General features: G+C 39.5%; 1 protein-coding gene, 1 long non-coding RNA gene and 6 other non-coding genes across 15 annotated transcripts in view; 7 read left to right on the plus strand and 1 right to left on the minus strand.

The window, feature by feature from the left end:
- The window catches only part of Prdm13 (PR/SET domain 13), a 31,890-nt gene extending 16,734 nt beyond the window's left edge, over positions 1-15,156 (minus strand). For 6 of the 8 annotated variants that reach the window (XM_086991736.1, XM_086991735.1, XM_086991734.1 and 3 more), the window contains exon 1: positions 14,367-15,156. The gene's annotated coding sequence lies outside the window, so the exon portion shown is untranslated. The remainder of the gene's footprint in view (positions 1-14,366) is intronic. The other 2 variants (XM_086991733.1, XM_086991731.1) reach the window with 2 other exon arrangements.
- LOC147755298 (uncharacterized) lies at positions 9,779-15,561 on the plus strand. Its single transcript, XR_015329466.1, has 3 exons — positions 9,779-10,023; positions 10,209-10,493; positions 15,153-15,561. It is a non-coding gene; the product is annotated as an uncharacterized LOC147755298 (long non-coding RNA).
- Positions 15,562-16,157: 596 nt separating this feature from the next.
- On the plus strand, positions 16,158-16,230 carry TRNAK-UUU (transfer RNA lysine (anticodon UUU)). The gene has a single exon. It is a non-coding gene; the product is annotated as a tRNA-Lys (tRNA).
- A 217-nt stretch (positions 16,231-16,447) lies between these two features.
- On the plus strand, positions 16,448-16,520 carry TRNAK-UUU (transfer RNA lysine (anticodon UUU)). The gene has a single exon. It is a non-coding gene; the product is annotated as a tRNA-Lys (tRNA).
- A 216-nt stretch (positions 16,521-16,736) lies between these two features.
- Positions 16,737-16,809, plus strand: TRNAK-UUU (transfer RNA lysine (anticodon UUU)). Its single transcript has one exon. It is a non-coding gene; the product is annotated as a tRNA-Lys (tRNA).
- A 225-nt stretch (positions 16,810-17,034) lies between these two features.
- On the plus strand, positions 17,035-17,107 carry TRNAK-UUU (transfer RNA lysine (anticodon UUU)). Its single transcript has one exon. It is a non-coding gene; the product is annotated as a tRNA-Lys (tRNA).
- A 217-nt stretch (positions 17,108-17,324) lies between these two features.
- Positions 17,325-17,397, plus strand: TRNAK-UUU (transfer RNA lysine (anticodon UUU)). The gene has a single exon. It is a non-coding gene; the product is annotated as a tRNA-Lys (tRNA).
- Positions 17,398-17,908: 511 nt separating this feature from the next.
- On the plus strand, positions 17,909-17,981 carry TRNAK-UUU (transfer RNA lysine (anticodon UUU)). The gene has a single exon. It is a non-coding gene; the product is annotated as a tRNA-Lys (tRNA).
- Positions 17,982-18,773: the final 792 nt, after the last annotated feature.

Raw genomic sequence — 18,773 nt, forward strand, 5'->3', positions numbered from 1 at the left:
CAAATCACGTCCTGACATTTCAGCTTCCGCGGTTTGGTTCTATGATTGCCCGTATCAAATCAAACTCGCTAGATCCGATGACCGTTCGCTTCGTCGTAAGGCAGTCGTTCGCTTACAGACATTGAAAATTAGCCATAAACTCGATTTCACTATGAAAAGCTTCCGAAACCGGAACGTAATTGCAGATTCGACCAGCTTGCTCTATCGCCTCTCCCTTCTCCTATCTCGGTTTGCAGCTTCGTATCAGGTCTAAATGACATCATCGTCACCGCCATCAACTTCTGGCCACTGATGATCCGTTATCCGTCACCCCCAGCCGTCGCCTGTAGTCTCTTCCTTTCCCCTTTTGAGCGATGTTTCCTACAGGAAGCGACTCAAGGCGCCAATGGCTTTGTCGACAGAAGAACCTGAACTTGATGCAACCCGAAGTGCCGTCCTATGTCCTTCCCCTACTCAAATCCCCTCATGGTGTGAGAAAGAAAGCTGGGCAGCAAGAGTCAGTAGCGCATCGTGCAACGGTTTGAAGGTGTCTCTGCTTTATTCGCAGCCACTGCACACACTTACACACATGCACACACATAGGCACAAGAGGCTTTCTACGGCGTAAGAATGACTGGCATTGGGGTCTTTTTGCTGTACTGCTTTCTGTATGTTCCGACCTTCACGATCAACGACGGCTTTATCATCTCGCATTGGTATATAATATTCTTTGTTGTTAGTTTAGGATTCGTATGCTGAAGAGTCGAAGGACACCCCAAAGGATAGCTCTGCTAGAAGCTGTAGAGAGCGCAGCTGAGGGATGTCGCCTTCGACGAATAGCGGAGCAAATTATTCAGGAGTATTGCCATTCCCCATATTAGCGGCTTTTGAGGAGAAATTGGAAGAGGAGAAGAGAAAACTTTGCTATGATAGCACGCCGAGGATAGAGCTACCAATGAGGATGACAAAGACATTGAGGAGGACATGCAAGAGCGAATGGCCGTCACGATAGAGAAAAAGTATAGACAGGGTAGAGGAGAGCGCGCGAGTTGGAGACCGCATGCGCCCAGAGAAACAAAACCGCTTCGAAAAGACAAGTACAACCACAAACGACACGCGCCGATGTACTATCCTATACCGAGGACGGCAGGGATAGGACACGACTTCAAGTCGATTGAAGAAGGAGGCGTACTGGCAAAGAGCTTCTGTGTAGACACAGCGATTGTATGTCGATCCGACCTGGGTCGCATCGGCAACAGTGTCGGCCACGGTCTAGCAGCACAACAAGTGCACAGCTGCACAAGCAAACCATCGCCAGATGAGCAACGTACTAATGCTATACGCCTGACCGTTCGCCTGGCACTTAGTTGACTGTTGCTCCATTATGAGAAAAGCAACAACATTCGAGAAGGCCGAGGCTGGCTCACTCGTTTAGCGATTCGGTCATACGAACGCCCCACCAGATAGGTTTTACGGACAAACGGAAGGAAGTTCTCGTTTGTTCAATCTTAATGCTTATGTATGTTCGACGACTGAAGATGTGATAGCTTCAAAGGCGACAGTTAGGGTACTTGGGGGATCGACCTTTGATTTGCGATGACTGTCAACTGGAGTAGACAACGATCTACCCATGATAACTTAGATCTGTAATAGTTTGCATTCTGCCGAGGAATGTACAGTGAAAACACTGCTTATTTTAGCGGTCGAGCACGTCGAGGTAGTAAACACGAGTTGTGACATCGGACCAGTTGTTGGTAGCCTTATCAACTAGACAATAAACACTTAACTGTCACTTAGCGGCCTAATAGACGTGTCTATGTCATATATTGTTATTTGTTTATTTATCGCAATTACAACACAAACAACAAATTCGAGTCTGTATGATCTCACTCGTACTGATAATTTAGCAGTGTGACATGGCCACCAAGTATGAGTCTACTTCATATTCGAATGAGTTTACTGTTCCACATTTCTATCCTTTGCCTCATTAATTTCTCTTTAAGTCAAAAAAAGAGCAAAAATCAATAACAAAATCAACCAAATACAACGTTGATAGTTTCTGGTTCGGCGAAAACGCGCTGACATGTTCTGGTAGAATCCATATATGTTTCAATGCTCATTAATTCAGCGGAGCGCTAACCGACAATACGAACTAGAATTTTTATAGACGGCAAAAAACATAATTATTTATTTTTACATTTTTAAATAGAAAACTTCAGCGAATCACATCGGATCGAGCAGATCAACGAAATTCTCATAAATCTTTAATCACTATATAAATTTCCCCCTTTGTATTCAATGGGCGATTTTTTGTTAAAGTCGCTTTGAGCAATTCGTCAAGCGATATGTTACATTTGCTGCGCTCAAGTCACAATAAAGGTTAGCTTGCAAAATTCGCGTGGAAAACACAGTAACGGAAGTAGAAGGACACTCGCTGCAAATACAAATGCTAAAATAGAGATAAACATACTGCTATTAAGGATAAATCACAATCCATAGATTCGTTTCGAAAGCATTTCATTAAAGGTAAATGGCAGATGTTCTTTGGTGTTTATGAGGCAAACCAGATCATATTGAGACAAAGCTTACTCGAGTTAATCTCTTGATATCTTTGCTAAGGACTGTGCTTTCCTATACAAATTTATTGTTAGGAAAATATACCCAGTGGGAGCTGGTGGAATCACGGAAGAGTTGCTCGAAAGGCATTCACGCTAAAATTCGACAAGAGGAAAGACGCTACAATAGACTAAAAAGCATGAGCGGATACTTGATAGTTCCTGTTAATTATGTCCAAAATAGGTTACCTAATGATATTCCAATCTGTTTCACTCAAATTGGCAAACGTTTCCTGCTCGTGTCATCTGTTGAGGTGACATCAACTTCGACATCCTCAAAGTAAACGCAATGATGAACATGAAAAATGAAATCATTACCTTTGCCATCAGTGTGTAACAATCGGCCGCCTACGAAGTATGATAGAGCAGTCGAAATCAGTGTAGTGGGCGGGAGAAGCCAGAGACTGATCGAAATAGCGGCAGCTGTATGCAGTCAGTGGTCGCTGAAGTTGATAGCGATTAGCTCAGAACGAAAATGTCGTCCTATGACACCGCTTGAAAAGCATTCACGATGGCGAAGGAAGAAAGAGATAGCTGGACGTATTGAGCTGAAGGTAGAGGCCGAGATCTGAGGTTCGAGTCACCCTAAGGATTAGGATTAAATGGATTTCAGGACTGGGAATAAAACCAGAGTGGATAGGAGAAGCCGACAGAGCGACTGAGATCGTCGGGTCACATGCGAAGCGACGGCTTGGTTTCAGGCCGAAGTCGACGAGGACATATGCATTCAGGTGCTGTTTGATGTGATCGTCAGAGGAACAAGAGTGGTTTTGGATTAAGGTGACGCTCATTTGGAGCCTATTGAAGAATTAAACCATTAAACAAATATACACAATCTACGATTTGAAACGAATATATCCGATACAGCGGATTAACAGCACCGGTCGACCCTTGAGCCTGTAGCCCCTATATAGCTCGGATACAGAAAATGGCTGTGACAAGTAAAAACATCCATTAGTATAATATTTGTAAAATTTGTGATATTTAAAAACCGTTTATTGATTCTTGTTCCGTTTGGGTATAATCTGATTCTGCTAAACAATTATTTGTAAAAACGGAAATATTTCAGTAGCTAGGTTGAACTTATATACAAACATTTATGAAATGGAAAACAAACTTTCATTAAATAACTCGTTTCACCTATTTCCAGCGTATAAATTCTGCGACGTAGGTGACCAATGCGAACGCAACACGAATTACGTCGAAGGACGCCGACTTCCCAGATAATTAGCTAGACAGCTCTGGACCGCAATCAGTAGAAACAAAACTAAACATCCGATAGCGTCGTGGAGTAGCAGCGCTTTAACGGTCCCTCAACTGTACTATCCGTCCAATACCGGTTCAATATAGAGAGGTAGACAACAATTTTAAGAGACGGCTGCTTTCTTGAGCGCTATGAGGTATGTCGAAACTAATCCGTAAACAGATTTCAGTTTTTTTTGACGCATCGTTACGGTGATTTTTTTAAAACGGAAAACTCGCATAGTGTTTGTTCGGGGTATCACAGGCTGTGGTCTACTATCATACGACTATTAAAATCAATACAGAATTTAAAGAAAACGATTTTAGGCGGACCGTGTGTTGTACGGTTCATGTTATAGGAAAAAATGACAAGTACTAGGACAGAACATCTATAGTGACGAGAGTTGTTGTTTTGTGTAACAATCAATGAATTGTTGCCAATAAATAAATAGAAACTATATTACACATGTTGTCCTCTCCTTAAGCTCAAAACACAGTTAAAATTAAAGAAATAACATTTAGCTCTAACGAAAGTGACTGAATTGATCTTAGACGCCAAGTCTATACGATTCTAGAAATATACATCGACGATAATTTGCGCTTGCAAATGAATATACAAATTATTAATAATGACCGCCAAAGTAACCATACGGTTTTTTTTTATAAAAGCTAAGAAACAGCACGATTATTACTGAAACTTCAATCTTTGCCAATATTTTCCTCGTTATGGGTTTAATTTTATTGATGTATCAATTAAAGTTATATGTGCAGGATTTGCAGAGGACTGAAGCCATTCACAGATTTTTCTATGTACGAGCTTTTTCTCTCCCACTTAACAAGGCACAATGAGTGTCTACTTTTTGTGCAAAACACTGTGAATTAATTTGAAAATTGTAATTTTTGTTTTTGAGCTGCTTGTTGAGCCAGGTTGAGGTCTAACGACATCTGTTCATCGGAAAACCCCTCGCACATCTAGGAAAATGCAGAACTAGCTACTAAAAACCTCTAATCGTTTTCTGATATGACCGTTATTGGCGTCCCTTGCAAGTTGCATTAGAATCTCTTTCATATCGCCCACGTTCTTCTCGTAGCTTACGATATACGCTTACTTTGTTTTAGCTAAGTGGCCTCATTTAGAGTGGAGTTAGGACAACGAAACTTGCATAGGATCATTGAGCTCGTCAACTAGCATATGCTTTTTATAGGTCTGCATTTATATACTCGTAGATACACCCATATGAAAGTGCAATCTATCTTCAATGCACTCTATCTTAAGTTTGAATAAAAGCATGCCAACAAGCTTCCACTGGACAATTTCAACTTGAAAATATCACTCAAGGCGTCATGTAAGCTGACTTAGCAAGTGAAAGTGATATGGGTAGACGAACGGTCAATGGTTTTTTCGATAACCCAATACATGGCAGAGACAAGCAAACAAATCTCAATCATTAAAAAAAAAATTTATGTCCCTTTTCAACGCCTACAGTAACCCAACCACGACTAATGTATTCGATCCTAAATTCACAAAAACCCCATTATTCAAAGCAACGACATTTGTTCTAACAGATTTGCTAAGTCATTGTTGTTCGAATTTTTTGTGTTGACAGTGCATCCAAACAGAGATTGGTTAAAAGATACTTGACTTTTTCTTTACTCTGTATCTTCACTCTTGACGTTTCGAATATGATCGCTAAATGATTAATGATCGAGTTAGGCATATACTAAATCGTTCAACATAAAGCTTCCCTGAGCCTGAAGCTACGAAGCCAATTTCCTCGCCGCGACACCGCGGTCACATTACCGTAATAGGGGCGTAGTAATTATCCCTGAATCTCGTTTCACGTCAGTTTTCTTTTAACCAAAAGCCATGCTTAAAACGCAATACTACAGACTTTTCGACGACGGAAATCTAGAACTGCAGTAAGGTCGTTAACTGTGTGAAATTATTATTATTAAAAGCTGATTGTAAAAGATTTCTCCCTTCTGGTTCTTTCGCGCTCTGTATAGTTTTATGTGACCTGCGCATATTTTTATATGTAGGTCTGAAGACAATCTGTAAGATAATTGATGTACAGGATATATATCGATGTCTCCAGAATTGTACTTGGAGAACACTTTGACACTGAAGTATCTTAATGTGATGTAGGAGTTTTGAGTATTTTTTTAACTAGAAATTGATGCACCCAACGAACAGGTTCGGGGCAGACCTAATAAAAAAAATGAAAAAATCCTACGGGTGAGTAACTCAAAGCAAAAGTTGAAATACACAGTGTTAAAGTATACCAATTAATTAAGATCCAGTAGTGCTGAATTTTTCAAGCATCTAAGCTATGGGATTTCCCAAATTTTTACGGGACTTGTCTCCTAGAAATCAGTTCTGGAGTGTTCGCATTCATATATATGGCTTCACTAATACACCTGGATTCAACGTTAACTTTTCTTTTTTATGCATTGATGCTACTTTCGTAGCGCGGAAGGCTTCAAGTACGATCTTATTTTCTACTATCCTTCGGCGGTCAGACTTAGAGAACTGCAAACAACAATCGGCAGGATTTGCGGAAAACTGCAAAATTTCTTCACGACCTGTACGGTGTTTCGCTTTCATTTGTCCACGATATCTTGCAGGCTTCACTGGCAGCACATCAATATCATCGACATTATTGAGCTTATCGCACTTTCGGTGTTGGTCGTTGTCATATACCCCCCCGCCCCCCCCACCGCCCCGGGTAGCTAACATATCTGAATGGCTCAGCCTTCTCCTCGTCAGAAGTCGCGAAGCTACCGCCTGACCTCGTAAAATAGCAAATAGGTCTCGCAAGATAGCGCGTCTTCGCACATAGCTGTCAATCTTTTTGTTACCGCCCTTGTGTTCGGTCTTTTTCGGAAGGGCTTGCTGTATTCATATAGCGCTTTCACGTTTCGTGGACAAGCTCAATCTCCTACAGACGGTATAACAATTGAGATCTATTATCTCTAAACATGTTCCGATATGTTTCCTTTTTTGTGACCTTGTCAGGCTGGCACGTTTAGCCTAACCAGAAAGTTGAAATAGACAAAGGACAATCTGAAAACGATTTGTGTAGTATGTTGTACGTAGACTTTGCTTGAAAACAAACCTATTTTACATTTTACAAAATGTAGGTGGCTAGACGCAATTTTTACTGCAATAATATGTGCAAAGAAACTTCTTTTCGACGCTTTTCCACTTCCCTCTTTGATCGTGAGAAAGGATAGCTTGAAAGCTCAACGTCCATAATCGGTCCTATTGTTCGACGCATAAACGCCTCCTAGTGTTTCTTGGAGCTCTTAATAAACTCTGACAACTATGAACTCATGAATACATGATCTCGTTTAAAGTGGAGGGCAGAATCGTCTGCAAACGGCTGTCACTCGCTTTAATAAATGATAATCTTTCGCACATACTCATCGAACTAGCCACAGTCACATAGCTTCACGGTCGGCCATAAACTGCCCCTGATAACTTTTCTTTTAATGTAACGTGTAGTAGGGGCCGAGACGAAAAACTGGCAAGATCTAAAAGCAGCATATTTAATCATCTAGCAATGAACTGAGCGTTGACTGCGCACTAGCGTATCGATGCCTATGAATCATTGGTATGATAATAGTAATAGGCTGTCTACTTTTACACCTATGTAGAACCCGTGATTCTAATCTTTCTCGACGTTTCACATAAGTCTACAAATTATGAAATTAAGATTTTGTTAGCTGGTTAGTGGGTTCTCAAGTACTAGTATGAATCATAGTTCATAAGTGTACTACTAGTGAAGTAAACCTTTCATACCCTTAATACATATAACAGAAGTAAAGCCATCCTACTCCAGAGCTTGATAACGTTCAGTAAAGCCGCCCTGTACGGACTTCAGTGAGAAGTTGTTTTGTAGCTACCCCGCGCCTTCGAACTACCACGTTTGACAATCACTAATGAATGATCAATTGGAGAGAAGTACATTTTGCAAGGAAGAAGGTCGCGAATGCTGGGTGGAAGCTGTAGTTTTTCAACATTAGCCGTGAATATTTTTGGATATATAAATATTTTATATATAAATTGATAAAGGCTGATGTGGTGGAATACATAGTACATTCGTTTTGTTGGTGGACTTCGAATGAAGCGCGTTCGTTTCGTAATAACTGCCGCTTCTTTGGACCAATTTTCCTGTAATACATTTACATACATTCATGTACCATAGTGACAAAATTATATCTTGCCCACAAAATAATCTTTATTACTTCAAGATAGTCGACAGCATAGAACCGTAACGCTTCAAGTTTTGGCGGGCTTTTCGATGTGGCAATTACGCTAGGCGTTATTTCTCGCGTTTTAATGATGTTCCATGTTTTTTTATTCTCCATGCCCACATAAAATGTTTGCGATGAACTGTATAACTGCATTTGCACACATTATCTGAGCTTGTCTTGCGTGAGCCAGACACTTCTTTCACTTCAGTACAATGGGTTCTTGCCAATATATATAAAATGAACAAGAAAATTATGTCGCCGTTTTATAAGAATGTTTGTAAGACACCTGGGTGATTACGATCGATGACATAAAACCGACCTAAACGGGCCCGTAGGTAATTGCTTGTGAAAAAGCAAGCCCGTACGCCGCGCCTTTGCAACATGTTTAATACCTCACAAATTTCGCCGCTTTATTTTCGGAGCGCCCTTGAAAAGAGGTCAAATTGGGAGCGCAAACACTTGCAGTAGCAATAAAAGACTAATACTTGAATTGAAAAGGCAATGAAAGGGGAATTATGTAGAATTCCAACACATAAAGACATGGTGTTTTTTCGACTAGATATACCCTGAAACTTTCAAAGGTGTACACAAAAGTAAGATGTTTTCCTCATACGAGGTCTACGGCCCGAATAAGAAATATTTTATGCAAAGTGAACATAATTAAACCTAACCACAAAGAATACTACACGAAGCCTCCATAGTTAGGTGATTTATTCAATTTTTTTATTTATTGAATTTAATTCGTTTTGTCCATAAAAACTTAACTACAAATGAATTGTCACATTTTGAATATGCGTATGATGGAAAGATCGGTACTCGTAACATGTTTTTATGCACGACAGCATCTATTTTATGATCCTCCTCGCCCTTAACACCAGCTACGGTAGCTAGCTCGTTACGGCAAAAAGGCTATAAAGCGATCAACTAAACACGTTTATGTTCTGAACGGTGTCTTCCTGGTTAATAATAGCCAAAATGAATCTTTGTAGATAAACGCTTGTGTGGCTAGAAAATATTCCAAAGAAAGTGATGCGATAAAATTTATTTTCCTGACGTTACACTATATATACAAATATTATTTCTGTTCAGTGATATTTTTCTAATTATGGGTTTTATACTTTTACAACGCTGTTACTCTGGAAACATTGGCGTTTGTACTGAATTGAGGAAAAGTAATTTTGACGGTTGTTCATGCGTACAAATCAATTAACGCTAGCTCGTATATTTCGCATAGCTTGGTTTTTTGTCGATCTACAAGGGGGAGTAAGGCATTGTGATAACGAATATATTAATTAGCCAGAAATTTCCTCAGGTATCGCTCATTGTGTCCAGCACTATTAAACAGATAAATTAACTTTTTTTTTTTTTAAACAATACCACTTGAGACCTGGAGTATCATTGATCGTACGCCAACTGCACCAGCTAATCAATTCCGATTATGGTAATAGTTTTAATTGTCGCTTCTCATGCCTCAGGCAAACTTTAACACAGACCCCGAAATCAAATCACACGTTTCTTAATATCGCGCTCAATCTTGTTAACAAGTTTCATTCAAAACGTATATTTTTCGCATATAGCATTGGCATATAGTGTTGGCACACACTTTGTACTGCGCTTGTGGCGCCATTGATTTAAAACAGCAGCGACACAGATGGCGCCGTCTGACGGTGCGCAAGAGAATTACAAAGCCAAACGTTTGAGATCTGACGAGTAGAGAATGCTGGACTCTGCACTGAATGCTAAATAGAAAAAAGTATTCAGATAGGGTGAATTATTACCTACTGTGTGTTGTAACGTACCTATAGATCTGACTATTGCTAGACAGCGTAGTGTAGAATAGGTACTGTGTGCTAGACCTGGTCGTCCACTGTTACTTTTTGAATGATTTGCATTTGAAACTGGATACACGCATTTTGTGGAGTTGCTTACGGTTTGTACCTTGCCCCAATGCCTGCCTCCAGCGAATTTCGAAAACAGTTTTTATTATCGAGACTGCCGTCAATGATGGCATGTCAGTTCAGGCTGGTCGCGCGTTAACAGAACCACTAATCTCAGCGGTAGTTTCCTTGTTATCATAAATTTTAATGTGATTGTCCTATTCGTCGTCTTTTCCAGGTGCTACCCAAATTTGTATTTGTTAATCTTTGGTGACCAGACGCGAGCCGACATATTCAATTTGCCATGACTGATTTTCCTGTTCTAACAAGCGCTGCATTAATTAACATGCAAATTTCGGGTACCGATTTTGGAAAAAGATTTATTTTGTACTGGAGAGAAGACCTTTCGTTCGAATAATCAGTTCCTGTTGAGGCGACTGTAGCCAAAAATTAATCGAACCCTAATAAATCCAGTTGTTGCTGACAAGGAAAAATACGAGAAAGTTCAGGACAATTCCTTTGAGTAAGATAATTTATCTATTTGTTTTTATATAGATAGGTTACTAGTAAGGTTTCTGCTTTGGAAAAAACTTGGCTTCTATTGTCCTTTTTCTTCGGTAAAATGCATTGAATTTAACATGCGTTTAACGGAACGTTCAGTTGCTAAAAATTTTTTCGACTGGAGAGATGGCCAAACGATTACACTGCATCGCATGGTACCTGAGGCATGTTGCACCATACACTTTGCAGATACACATAGCCTCTGGTAAATAAAAATCCATTTTCCCACATACACCTCTCAAATCTTTTCCAGGCTTTGTTAGTCATAGGTTGTATATTATAGAGGTCAGGATCAATCTTTGGTATGTTTATTTCCCATAAACTAATAAACTCCGAATAAGCTAGAGTGATGAGAAGCATGAGTCTCTACACATAGCACTGTGCTGCTCGAAAGGTACGCGCATCTGTTTAAGGACTAACGAGTAGGTCTCATGGTGCGTTTTATGAATAAAGGCTTAAGTACTTCAAGTTGCTTCGATAAGAAGTGTTCCCGGACATCTTTGTTTTTGTAGAAAGCAAGCAGTACCTTTCGTAAAGAAAGTGTTGACAACATACGTTAATTAATACGTTAATACATTCTGTAGAATAATCAGAATTAATCTTCAATATAATACAAATCAGTTGAAGTAACTTGGCTGAAATTAATAAAAAGTGCTACAAGCATAGGATTCTTAAAAATGCATGAGAAACATCGGCAAAGGCAACAAACATAAGGCAAAATTCCAACTTAAAGAGATATTAACTCAAATGTACCTAGAAATCAACCCTACAGATATCTTTTTCAGCGGATGGTCTTTTCCCATTAGGTCTTCTATGTATAACTGATTCGAAGAAAAGCAAATCACGCAGGTTTTATATTTTTTATGCGGCATAATCGTTTAGCAAAGCCCGTGCGCTTTTTTTTAAAATTAGAAATGAAGGTTCTATATACTATAGAGTCACACACCTTGCCCGGTTGGTTTAAATGTGTTGTCCCTAAGTGTCAGGCTAAATTTTCTATTTTTTCTTGTAAATCATATTTATGACGATGCAAACAATGCGGTTAAAACAAAGTTATCGGCGCTTGTAGCTTTTAACGTCATAGAAGGTATGTCTATGTTACTCGCCTAAATAATAAATGACAAAAGACAACAATTTGTTGGCAATTGAAAGTGGACCGTGTACAGCTCGCATAAATTCTGTCCACCGAGCGCCCAATAGGAATAGATGGCCTATTTTTCTTGTCTGATTAGCAAATTAGCTGCCTAAAATTGCTCACAATCAGAATAGCCGAAGCCTTTAGAAGAACGGACTTCGATCTTTAAGAGGTTGTGCTTGCATCATCCAAGACAGTTGCGTCATTGATGTAAGTGAACTCGAGATTTTTTCAGAGGAAATCGAAAATACGCTACTAAAGTGACTAAGATGGGCGTTCCGAGCAAAGCAGAAGGATCTTTTCGTTGTAAAATTGAGTCATAGTTGTATCGTACTGAGACCTAATAGGTTATATTTTTTCATAGTTGCCCTTATATATCATAACGTTATAGAGACTGAAGAGATTCTAGTTATTGTGATGCAAACAGTACATATACTAAATGTAAGCTCGTGATATTAGTGTACATAGCAGGAGCAGAGTAATAATAATAAAACATTAATATTTGCCGACTAATCTTAAGAAGATCGTCGATTCCATTGGCTTTTTCATGTACCGCGGCCTTTACTTTTCGTAAATAAGCGTGCTATTCAATTCTACTCAAATATGAATGATACTACTATCTTCTGACTATACTAAGGCTCCTTGACAAGCAAATTAAACTCAAGAGCATTCTTAAGAACTATTTGCTGACTGGAGTGGTTATTTTCAAAGTTTTTTTTTCTGAAGTTGATGTAGGTTTCACTCATAGACACCTCGACATCAGTTTAGCCTAGATAATTATGATTGGCTGAAAGACTCATTAATGATATATTTTATAGCACGCGCACAATTTTCGTGGGAACTCTTTATTCAGTGCTCAGCCTCAACTCTTTGTTAACATACAGGATGCTACTGTTGGAAAATGCTACCTAACCTTTCTCCCTGTTTAATTGGATTACCTCTAGTCGTTTTATTTATATGATATATGATCAGACAAAAGCTTTTGTCGATGATTTTTTCCCTGTGTCTCGGCTATTTTTCTTTTGCATATATAAACAACTCTTGGTACTTCCTTCTCGGTACGGCATCAACTACTATTTGAACTTTGCTCTGGGGCTTCTAAAACACACATATGAAAAGCATACAAACAACTTTTTGTGGCAATGCTTCCTTATTCATGCTGAATTTCCCTATGTCGTACAGTTATCACGGAAATGACGTTTGGCCAATGTGATTATAATTCGTCCAAAGCAAAGATTTCTCTAGTATTTTTTTTTTGTAAATGGACTGAATGGTTTATAAAAAATTAATACGTTAGCTTCACGAGGCCGGCACTACATGTTATTATTTCCAATAAAGCATCATTTGTACAATAGTTGCGTATATTGAGGATGGTCTCTGATAAACACTTTGCTTCGATCTTATTGTGACTTCTCTTGTGAGAGCTTTTGAAGACGAAAACTGCCATGTTCGTTTTATCATTTTGAAACGTTGCACAAATCCGTAGCCGATCAAATTGACGTAATAAGGTTAGGCAACTGTGTAATATCTAGTCATACGAATAATCATTACGCAAGACATTTCCTTTTTTGCTTAATTTTATGTAAATGGCGCTGGATCAGAATGCATGCGACCACGGCTCACGGGAACAACATAGGCTCTGAAAGAACCAATAATGATTCATTAGTGCACGGGCTTCTAAAAAGTCCGATCTAGCACGTGCGTAGAAGCTCTTTCCGACCATCAGAACTATTTCTAAATTTTCGACATAAGTGCATGTTGAAAGATGGGTTGGAAAACTGATTTCATTGATGCAGTATACGCACGTTAGTTTCGTGCTAAGCTAGCTGACGTACAGTTAGCTCCGGAACTTTCTAAGCGAATGAATTGTATGTTACAGTTACTGCGTACTTCTTTTTTCTTTAATTCTTTTCTCTGTTTTACGCATATTATATATATATATATATATATATATATATATTTTTTTTTTTTTTTTTACTAGAATATGAAGAGAGAGTAAGTGAAGGAACGTCGATATACATCCAAAATGAATATGAACATTTTGTCAATTGTAGTAGTACACCAGTCTATCTAAGAGATTGTGGATATCACCATTGTTAGAAAGGCTGTCAGCATATGAGTTGTTCAACTCATATGTAGCAAATGTACAAAGTATGCCTCATAATTCTAGTCATGTAAACCTTATCATTTATTGAGTCATGTCAAATTTCAGTGGCACTTTAGACCAAGCTGGTCAGACAAGTGTGAAACAATCGCAATATTCGACCAACCCGAGATAACTCTTGCACAGCAGATGAGCTTCAACGACATTTGTCGCAAGAGTCTTCCCGAAGACCGCTTTCATTAATATCAAATTATTTTTAACGTGGTAGCACTCAGCCTTTACCTGCTACGGTCGTACCCGAGCACCCTTACGGGATGTAGACTATACATGTCTTCCCAAGCCCTTAGGGGTTGTAGTTCGCGATAGCAGCGGGCTCAATAACAGGCCTTTCTCACTCATCAAAGGCTAAATGCACATCAACACGTTATCAATGGCTTGGTTTTAAAAAATGTCGTGATCGATCCACACATCTGCGCTAGGAACAACAGTAACAACTGCAGCAGCAACTGAACAGTGCTTGGATGCCATTGCTACAGGCAAATCAGGCCACAAATTCTGTCGTGTCATTCTCTGCCTATAAGAGTATGGGTACTTACGTTCCTGTACGGAAAGCTTCATTATTTAGAACTAACAGGATCATCTCCTTCATAGACTCAAGCCGTCAGTAGAGTACGCACGATGGTAGCACAACAGAGGCTTGCAGAATATTCCGAAATCGTTAAGCTCTAGATCAAAGATCAAGTACGTGAAGTGAGCTCGCATTGTTCATAACAATTTTTTTACGTGAGAGAACTTTTTAAGAAAGCCTCTTTAGCATATTCAACCTTTTAGCTGATTTGAAATCTATATCTGATGATCGTTTCACTATTTTCTGCTCGACTATTTTAGATTCAGTATATCACGTACTCTATGTGCCATTACGAGCATTATTAGCCACACCGATACGTCAAGCGTGACCGTGCATACTTGCTAGCCAAGTGCTGCTTCCACAGATTTCTTCACTTGTTTAGAATCAGTTAGGGGAACGAGCACCAATGCAACGGTAGCAACACACAACCTTTCTTGCCACTATTTTGAAACGGTCACAGATGCTGACAATCGCCGGTTTTGCCACAAGGTACAGTTTGTGTCTGGACGGTCGGTCACATCAAACGCATGACTGACCATTCGTTTTCCGAGTAGACTGACCGGCGACCAGTACAGATACAGATGGGTCCACCCAGATATGTCCTTTAACCCGAATCTATAATAAAAATTTGACGCAGACTACCCGCGCACCGTAGGGTGATATAGTTGTTCAAGACTCCGAGAGCGAGCCTCCATAGTGGATTTTTGAACACATAGTATTAACTGAAAAAGCGGCATTGTTTATTATTTTTCAGAAATGTGTGTTTTAAGAAATTCCGACATGCCACAAGCTATATCGCTTGCCCAGAATTTATCCGACGAACGTATCGGCTCTGCTTCCTCGTCGCTGATTTAAATAGGCACCAATCACACGATCCCGTCCAGTCAAATGTTGCTTGAGAAGTCACAAAAGTTAATAATACAAAAATGCAAATAAAGTGATACCCATTAGGCTCACTTCGGAATAAACTAAAATAAATATTATCGCTTATGGCGGTAAAGATGGTTACATATATTTCAGCTTTTGGCGCTCGTACAACTAGTTGTATTATTATACTAATCATGAACATAATTGATTGCTACATATACTAATTTACAAAACGCTGTCCCGGTATATGGATGTTTCGAATAAATAAAAGAAGTTTTAAGAACCCGTCTCCGTAAGCACTGGGGTCGTCCTTTGCGCAGGACCAAGCATGAAGGCTGAATCTTTCGAGAACCTATATCCTTCCAAAAATCGCCTACACTATTTCATAGCACGGATATCACAAACCGATATTTATCCTAGTATTTCTTCACTGCATCAGTAGACTTGGTTTGATTACTGCGTGGAAAATTCATACTATTCATGCTACGTCATATGCCTTCATCGAAACATGAATCATACAATTAATAATAGGGTTATAGGAAAAGGGTCCAGACGAGACGGGCCAGCTTGCAACGAAATATGTAAAAGCAACTTTTTGGTCATGTGATCAAAAGTTTAGCACGATCGGGATTATTTTTTTTACAACTGAACAACTATGTAAAAGAGTGATTTATCTTAAATGATAGCAGAATCAGTGATGTATCAACTGGAGATAACATACGGTTATATTAGATGTTGCCCGAAAAATGTTTATCTCATAAGAAAGGTGATTATTAGAGCGTACTGCTTCTAGTAATTGTAATCGAAAGCTGAATGCGTGTGTTAAATATATATATATATATATATATATATATATATATATATATATGTCTTCTCTTCACGCGAAGTGTGTGCCCAGGTAGCTCAGTCGGTAGAGCGTTAGGCTTTTAACCTAACGGTCCAGGGTTCGAGCCCCTGCCTGGGCGATGCCGTGGATTCTGGAAGCATGAAGTATCCAACCAACCTGAGTTTTTTTATATATATGTACTTGTTTTTTTCTTTGAAACCGTAGTTTTAAGTAAGGTGCAGTAGACCTCAACTGGATCCTGAAAAGTTCAGGTTAGCAGAGTTGTAATGTCTTATGAATTAAAAAAAGTTTGAATCGTAGCGATTTGTTGTCTACGTGTATATTGCAAACTGTGTGCCCAGGTAGCTCAGTCGGTAGAGCGTTAGGCTTTTAACCTAACGGCCCAGGGTTCGAGCCCCTGCCTGGGCGAGGTGATTGATTATGGAAGCACGAAGTGTCCGCCCATACTCAGATTCGTTTTTTTTATATACTTGTTTTTTCTTTGAAATTGTAGTTTTGGTTAAGATGCAATGGACCCTACGTGGATTCTGAAGAATACAGACCGGCAGAGTTGTATTGTCCTTTAAATTAAAAGAAGGTGGAACTGTAATGATTTATTGTCTATGGTTCCAACACACACTGCGTGCCCAGGTAGCTCAGTCGGTAGAGCGTTAGGCTTTTAACCTAACGGTCCAGGGTTCGAGCCCCTGCCTGGGCGATGTCATTCACTGCGGAAGCACGAAGTATCTAACCATTCTCAGTTACGTTTTCATATATATACATACACCTGTTTTTGCTTGAAACCATATTTTTAATTAAGGTGCAATAGACTCCAGCTGGACCCTAGAAAGCTCAGCCTGGCAGAGTTGTAATGTCTTTTGAACTAAAAAAAAAAGTTGAACCGTACGATTTCTTGTCTGTATTGGGGCGGTCAATACTGTGTGCCTAGGTAGCTCAGTCGGTAGAGCGTTAGGCTTTTAACCTAACGGCCCAGGGTTCGAGCCCCTGCCTGGGCGAGGTGATTGATTATGGAAGCACGAAGTGTCGAACCATACTCAGATATGTTTTATATATATACTTGTTTTTTTCTTTGAAATTGTAGTTTTGGTTAAGATGCAATAGACCCTAGGTGGACTCTAAAGAGTTCAGACTGGCAGAGTTGCAATGACCTTTAAATTAAAAGAAGGTAGAATCGCAATGATTTCTTGTCTATCACTCCGACACACACTGCGTGCCCAAGTAGCTCAGTCGGTAGAGCGTTAGGCTTTTAACCTAACGGTCCAGGGTTCGAGCCCCTGCTTGGGCGATGTCGTTTGTTGAGAAAGCACGAAATATCTGATCGTTCTCAGATACGTTTTTACACATATATACTCGTTTTTTTGCTTGAAACCATGTTTTTAATTAAGGTGCAATAGACCCTAGCTGGATCCTGAAAAGTTCAGGCTGGCAGAGTTGTAATGTCTTTTGAACTAAAAAAAAAAGTTGAACCGTAACGATTTCTTGTCTGTATCTCTGCGGCGAACTGTGTGCCCAGGTAGCTCAGTCAGTGGAGCGTCAGGACTTTAACCTAACGGCATAGGATTCGAGCCCCTGCACTGGTGATGTGATTGATTGTGGTAGCACGAAGTGTCCAACCATACCCAGATAGGGGTTTTTATATGTACTTGTTTACCTTTGAAATCGTGGTTTTGATTAAAATTCAATGGACCTTAGGTGGATACTGAAGAGTTCAGACTGGTAGAGTTGTAATCTCCTTTGAATTCGAAGAAGGTAGAATCGTCACGATTTCTTATCTGTGGCTTGAATACATATTCTGTGCCCAGGTAGCTCAGTCGGTAGAGCGTTAGGCTTTTAACCTAACGGTCCAGGGTTCGAGCCCCTGCCTGGGCGATGTCGTTGATTGTGGAAGCGCGAAATATCCACCCGTCCCTAGTTTCGTTTTTATATACATATATGTATACTTATTTTTTCTTTGAGATCGTAGTTTTGATTAAGATGCAATAGACCCCAGTTGTTTGTCAGACCCAGGCCTACAGCGTTATAATATGAATTGAACTAGGTAGAACCGTAACGATTCCTTGTCTGTGGCGATGGCACTATCCTTTTAAATGCGACAGGTGTATATCGGCCCTAGGTTATGTAAATTAATCTGCTCTATAGTCCTCTTCTTAGTTTTTTTAATCACACATCGATTTTTTTTTGTAATATTTGCATCGCCTGCAAGATTAGGTTCAGATCTACAGTGGCTTTAAGACAGGATAAGCCCCACCACATCCAACGAGAAGGTTTAGTCGAGCAGTGTTAGTTCCCAGTCAAAAGAATAACCTGTGGTACTTTACAGGAGCTAGAGACGAAGGTTTAGCAGGTAAGTGACGAGCCAAATGTGATGAGTACCTGCAACTCTTTAGTACGAGTCACTGCTTGTCGACCACGAGAACTGTTTAACTCACTCTGCAACAGTAGTCTTGGAGACTATACTTTACCTAGTTTTACTAAAAAAAGAGTCGAAAATACAAGAAAACAAAAAAAAGGAAGATAAACAACGAAAAAAAAAAGAGACGACGTGTGGTTCAAATTTAAAAGTTTAAGCAATCCTCGTAAGGAATACACAGATAGACTAACTGAAAAATGTAGTGTCTACGAATATTCACAGCAAAGGACTTTGATTTCCTTCAAGGCATT

The sequence above is a fragment of the Varroa destructor genome, unplaced genomic scaffold (assembly GCF_002443255.2).
Source record: "Varroa destructor unplaced genomic scaffold, Vdes_3.0 BEIS01000005.1, whole genome shotgun sequence".
Lineage (NCBI taxonomy): Eukaryota > Metazoa > Arthropoda > Arachnida > Mesostigmata > Varroidae > Varroa > Varroa destructor.